This window comes from Xiphophorus hellerii, chromosome 22 (genome assembly GCF_003331165.1).
Source record: "Xiphophorus hellerii strain 12219 chromosome 22, Xiphophorus_hellerii-4.1, whole genome shotgun sequence".
In the NCBI taxonomy this organism is placed as follows: Eukaryota; Metazoa; Chordata; class Actinopteri; order Cyprinodontiformes; family Poeciliidae; genus Xiphophorus; species Xiphophorus hellerii.
The window spans coordinates 14,497,270-14,504,047 of record NC_045693.1 but is presented as its reverse complement, the minus strand read 5'-3'; the positions used below and the strand labels follow the sequence as shown (position 1 = coordinate 14,504,047).

At 36.3% G+C, this 6,778-nt stretch overlaps 1 long non-coding RNA gene across 1 annotated transcript; it reads right to left on the bottom strand.

Moving 5' to 3' along the window:
- Window positions 1-1,115: 1,115 nt before the first annotated feature.
- LOC116713453 (uncharacterized) lies at window positions 1,116-6,730 on the bottom strand. Its single transcript, XR_004337870.1, has 2 exons — window positions 3,737-6,730; window positions 1,116-2,671 (listed from the first exon to the last, which is right to left on the bottom strand). It is a non-coding gene; the product is annotated as an uncharacterized LOC116713453 (long non-coding RNA).
- Window positions 6,731-6,778: the final 48 nt, after the last annotated feature.

Here is a 6,778-nt window from a genome sequence, read left to right as displayed (position 1 = left end):
CAGTGGCAGGATTGGGACGGTGGGTTGGGCATTGAACGTGTAGAAGCTTCTCCGGAAACTGTATGTTGTAATTCGTGGCGGTCGAACTGATGCTTTCATAAAGTATATTAAGCCCTATTTATTAATTGTAAAAAAGAAACAACTTCCCTTTTTGGGCATTCAAATTAAACATTAATTAAACGTATTTGCATGGAAAATGATATTACGTTATAATATAATTAAAATGATTAATAATTAGGTATAATTATATTATAGGAAATAAAAAGAAGCAGTCGTGTTCAGAATATTATTTAATATTAAGTAACTCAATTCACTAAGTGAAACGCATTAATTACGCATAATGGTGTTTTCAAGCCTTTATTTTTATTTATTTATTTATTTTTTTTTACAGTTGATAAAAAGTACAGTTTAAGATAAGACCAATAAAAATATATTTTTACAAAAATGTGGCCTTAATGAGAAAGTATAATTTTTGATTACTATTGTAAATATATTCTAACATTGTAGAATAGTACTGTAAATACATAAATATAATAATTGTCATAACTAACAATATGATGACAATTGTAAATGATTTAAATGATTAATAGTTCATGTTATATTAAGAATCTATCACATTTTGTCAATAAAAAATTAAGTATGCCATTTGGCTTTTTTAAGTGATGCATTATTATAACTTTTATATTTTTATATTATCCAAATTATTATATATCCAATGTATATTCAATTTTGAATCTAGTATACCTGCAAATTGTCCTGGTTTATTCTTTAGGTGATGTTGTGAAGTGGAGTTGTCAAATAAAAAAGGAACTCTCAAGAACCTCAAAACTGCTCCTGTTTTAGCATGTTACTTAATGTTTTATTATTGTAGCTTGGTCAGTGTGACAGCATGACTAGCTTCCAGAATAAGGTCATCACGTAGTAACGATGCCATGCATATATAAAAAAACAAACAAAAAAATCTTGAGTCTACATAAGGTTTGCATATTCACTTTAAATAGTATCAGAATGATTAGGACACATGTTGTGAAAGTGCAGAACTATGCAAAGTATTTTTCTGTACTCAGACAGGCCATCGTTTTATTTAGGATAAGTAAAGACAAGAAGGAAATAGATTTTTTTTCTTTAAAATATTTTATTTAAAAAATCTCAAGTCACAGGGATAAAATTAACACATACATAAGTTAAAGAAGTTATTTCACACCCTTCCTTCCTTGATCAGAGTTGATTGTGGTGTACGTGTTTCACAGACGCTTTTACATCTGACAATATCAATTAAACTTTGTGTAAATGAAACATGGGTCAGACTTTGTATGAAAATTCTGCACCAATAAAGATTAGCTGAGTTACTACCAGCTAATCTGGTAGTTAATGTTAATTTTTTTGTTAATTTTTTACAGGTTGTTTAAGAATTAGTTTGGTGTGTTTCCATCATGCATTGATTATGCATGCAGTGGTACAAGAGAAACCACATTTCCTATGCCACATGATAAATAGGGTATTCAAGCACAGGGTACAACCCCCATGGCTGACGTGCGTCTACAGCGTAGCTCGATTTGTGTGAAATAAACTGTATTCAAGCTGAACAGTCACTGTCTCCACCTCTGACGTTGTTTAAACTCTGATCAGAATGGAAGAGAATTGTGTAAGTTTACAGTGATGTACACACGATTAAACAAAAAGGTCACAATTCCTATGACTCAAATGCCCTGAGAGAAGTACTGTGTAGTAAATGGCAACAGCTGAAACTGTAACAACCACTCTTTTCGTGAGAGCAGGCCTAACCTCTTTGTGGGTGGAAGTGAATAATAAGGTGAAGCTACAATTAATAACCTTTCAATGTGAAACATTCAGCTTTGATCTCATGATGTGGCAGTCCTTACGTTCTGATTCAGGAGGATATTATGAGTAGAACATCGATATTTGCTGTTTCAGTCTACATACATTTCAGAAACTACATACATTTCTCACTGCTCTTGTTTTTAAACAGTTTTTGTGTATATTGTTTCATGTGCAAAAACAGCTAGCAAGAGCAATTTTCAATTTACAAACACCTCTCATAGTTCATTGTATTTACAGAGTCCTTTATGAACTTTGTAAAACTTTGTAGACAGAAAACAAACCAAATGCAACAGATTAAATCAGTTGTAATTTCTGCTTAAATATTTTACCTGTTGTCACGAATTATAATCATAGTTTGTTACAGAATTCAGTCCCAAATACCGAAGGAAAAGCAGGAACAACACACATGAGGCAAAACATTGCATCATACAATAAAAGGAAATAAAATTAAATAAAAACCAAATGTTACACACTTTTCTGAAATGCAACAAAAACATTAATTATCTACAATTATTATTAAATTCCAACTAACTGCCAGGAAAATAAATCAAAATTTTAAACAACTTGGACTTACAGTTCAAACACACAAATACAAAAATAGTCTGAATTCAACACTTACAGGTCTACCAGTATTAATTGATTTAGATGATCATGAGAGCTGCTGTCGGATTCCAAACAATGTGCTCGACAAACCAGTACCAAGCCAAAAGAACTGGATCCATAGATGACATCTTTACATGTCACCATCTATGGAATTCAGTTCTCACAGCGGAGCACTTATCAGCACGGCGTCCTCAGAGGTGTCCTGATCCTCAAACGGCAAACCTGTCTGAAGAAACTCATATCTCAGTATCAATTTGTTTAGATCACCACTCTATTAGTCAGACACAGCAAAAATATTACAGAGCATATATACAAATAACTGCAACATAACTTCGGAGTAAGCAAGAAAAAGGGAGTAGAAGCTTGTTACATAGCAAACAGAATGACGAGGCGCCCATGCCCATTTCTCAAGAACAGCAGGGTGAGGATGAGACGATAACATCAACGCAGCTTCTTCCATGGTAAGATTGAGCAAGAGACGATTACTGAGGTGACTAAACTTAGCCTCACACAGCTAATAATTATTGTTGGAGTATTTGTTTCAAATATAGATATGTTATAGCTTCAAAGTTTAGGATATGTTTTATCAACATACGGCATAAAATTGAAATGTGCATAAACAGTGTATGGGCCAGATCTGACTAAATAGATTCCATTCTGGAGTTTGAAACGCCCCACTTCAGGACCCTAAACTTCTGCTAAACTCAAGTGTTCCTGGAAGCGCCGCAAAAACGAAAGTTTGTCCACTATCTGACAAGGGTCATGGTGCTCCGGTCAACAGATGAAATGAATCATCAGTTACACTGCCAGGAAAGGAACTTGCTGTGGGTCAGTGTTTTACAGACACACATAGTGTAAGTAAATGAGTTTGATATTAACTGGGCTGCTCTGAACTAAGCTGAAAAAATCCTCATCCAAGGCCTGGAGTCAATATTGATAGAGACGGTTGAGATAAACGCTAATCTCAAAGTTACCGCATTGATGACGGTTCATGTATTAAAGTCTGTGCTCTCTGAGGGTGCAGAACAGTACAGAAGTCTTTCTAAGGAAAACCACACCTGAGCACATTTGGGAAACGCACACCTTCCTGGCAGTTAAACAGGGAAACAACCGGTTCTGCGGGCCGGCTATTTGACAAGAAACATCCATTCATTAAGAAATAAATAAGAATTAATCGACGAAACGATAAGAGTTCCTGATGGCGTTCAATAAGTGTTGCATTTGGGTTGTTTTTTTAATAGAAACTCTACACTAATATCCACATCAAAATGTTACATGTTTTACCACGTACCTGAAGAATATCTTCCCAGATCCTGGCTGTATCAGAAAAGTACTTCTTCATTAAAGCCAGGATTTTTCCATGTGTATACACACACTTCAGGAGTCCTTGTTTGTTCACCTGCCTTTTCAGCTCTCCCTGTCATGACCTCCAACTCCCGAGAAAATATGAAACCCAGTGCCTGACATTCGCAGCAAATGTGCTTAAATACGGACCTTTCACTTCACCCATCAAACCTCCCTCCTCTCTGTTTTTCATACACTCCCTCTGTACGGTAAGCCTGACAGTCACTTCCCAGTAAGAAGGAAGCAGTGGGTGTGAACAGCACGCCCCCTCACCATGAATCAACACATAATAGTTTCTGAGGAAAACCATCTGACTTGCCCTGCCCCCTGTTCCCATAAAGTAAGCAGGGGAAAGGCTGTGTCTACTCGAGGAACCAGGAATTCCCCCACAGGCCACAGAACAGCTGTCAAGATGAGAGGAGATGACGAAGCGGACACACTGGAAGTTTGTCGGTCAGTTTCTGCAAACAGAAACTGTGCTAGGACAACCCTATGTAATATACTTGTTGAGTGGCATTCAATGCAAAAATGTATTTACACAATAGGGAACTGGAAAGTCTGCTCATACCCTCGTGGGTGTTTAACAGTACAGTCATGTAAGAGATGCTGACATAATGTTTCCAAAAGATTACGGCAGTTCTTTGAGCAATCGCTGCAGGGATGAATGTAAAAATGCACATACTCAGATGGATTTCTACCAAACTGTATGAAAAGCTAGGTCTCAAATAACTTTATTTGCTGTTCAGAGAAAGTCAAACATGATAGTGATGTAGCAACTTCTTCATAGAGTCCTATTGTTCAGCCAGTAATGAGGGGAAAAAAAAGCTGATTTCCTCATCCTCCTCACATGCCTACCTTAAGTACAAGCAACTAGTCTGGACTTGATGTGTTCTTCCTCAGAAAAATCCCTCTTAGATTTATTCACTGGATTTCCTTGTTCTGTACCAAAAGGGGATTCCAGATAGTTGGGAAACTATCACGTAGTTCCCTACGCCATGCTTGGCTACACGTCTATGCACATTTCCTGGATCCTATACATGCCTGAAACGTGTCAAGACTCATTGTTTTGGAGCAGGACCCATTAGGGCTATATATTCTGAAAAAAAAGGCGGTACAGAGACCCCAAAGAGTTCCCCTTGCTATTGATGCGCCGTGACGCCAGCATCCACTTTCAAACCTTGTCCCTAGGCTTGGGGGATAAGTTGCAATTGACATTTTGTGCTAGATGGCTGAAACAAGCCGGGCTTTCATGCTGGTGTTTGAACACTGGGGAAAACACTTGCAAAGGTCACTGAGCCCATTTCCTTTCTGTCTTCCCCATGCATCTAAAGACCTGGAACAGCCCCTTTTAACATCACTTTAGTTCCTGGCATATTCAAATTTCTTTGTAGGAAGTAAAAAGTAGAAGGAGAAACCCAAGAATGCATTTTTTAAAGTTTTTTTCCTATTTCTTATTAAAATTCTAAAACATTTTATATTTCTAAAAAAAAAAAAAAAAAAAAAGATGTAGCGAGAAATCGGCTGGTGACTAGAAAGGGGCAGAGTTTTTTTGTTTGACTGGCTCTTATTGGTGTTGTTAGTTGGAAGCTAAAACTCAAATTTTTCTATACGTTTTTCTACAAGTTAACACACAACACCTAACCCCCAAACAGGTCACACTTATAACACTCTTCTGTGTGGATGTTGATAATGAGGGAAAAGGATTTTGCTGGCGGTTTTTGTCAGTATTGTTTAAGATGCTTCAAAATGTCGTCAGAGGAAGCACAACAGGAGAAACAAGCTCCTAGGAAGGAAAACATTTTCTGCAGAGACATGTGGGCTGTTCATTCATGCAAATACTTTCAAACTTTGGGGGCTGGGAGCATTTCAGTAAACAACAGGAAACTGACGTATTACAACAAAAATACACCGATTGACCCTTTTAAAAAGCCCAACTATGCTTGCCAGGGGAAATTGGTGGAATAGTTGGCAAACTTTTGGAAATTTTACACTCTACAGGAAATACACGCTAATGTCTCCAGTTACTAATGCTAACAGCACTAGCAATGCTGGGCATTAAAATACGATGCTAAAGACAATTTAAAGTATTACCTACACAACCTTAGCACATTGAACTTTGTTTTTACTGTAAAACGCTGCAGAGTTTTACAATTAAGCTCTCTTAAATACAAAGTGTGATGTCTTCTGGTCTAAATATAATTATTGATTGTTCACAAGGGCTGCTATAAATTTCTCATGGTAAAAATATCAGTTTCAGGGTATCGTGAGCATAACATAAAGATTTTACACCAACGTATTTACAATGACCTGATGACTTTTATTGAAAAGAGAATGCAAATCAAACTCCCCCATATTCAGGTTTACCAGAATAAGAAAAACAGATTCTCCTCCTTTAATTACAACACCATGACTGTCCGTATTGTCGGGAATATTTCGAAACAGGCGTTTAGTTTTTTTCTGTAAGTATAAGAAAAGCCTTCTTCCAGTCAGCTGACTGGCTTACTCATTCTACATGGGTCGTCCCTGGGATTTGTGGAAATTTGTTTGGGCCTCATGGCATATTTCTGAAATCTCATTTTAAATGGTACAATGGTAATGGTAAATGGAAAATTTCAAATTATTCTTCTCGGAAAAAGTTCAATGGAAAATTTTTAGAATTTTAAAACTGTGTTTTTTATAACCTCTGTATAAAAAGATATGTGTAGCCACACGGTCTTTGTTTGTAACAAAAAGTCTGCTTCATGTTCCTGTTAAGTTACAATAAGTAACTCTAGCACATAATTGTATATCAGAGCTTTCTTCCAACTTGTACCCTGTAAAAAAAAAAAAAATATGGTAAATTTCAAAGGATTTGGTAACCATCTACATACTGAGTTTGGCAAAAAAAAAAAAAAGTTAGTAAACTATAACTGAACCTCTACAGGAAGTTCTAATGTTTTTTTTCTTTTTATTGCAGAGAAACTTCTCCGCCACAACCAATTGTACCATG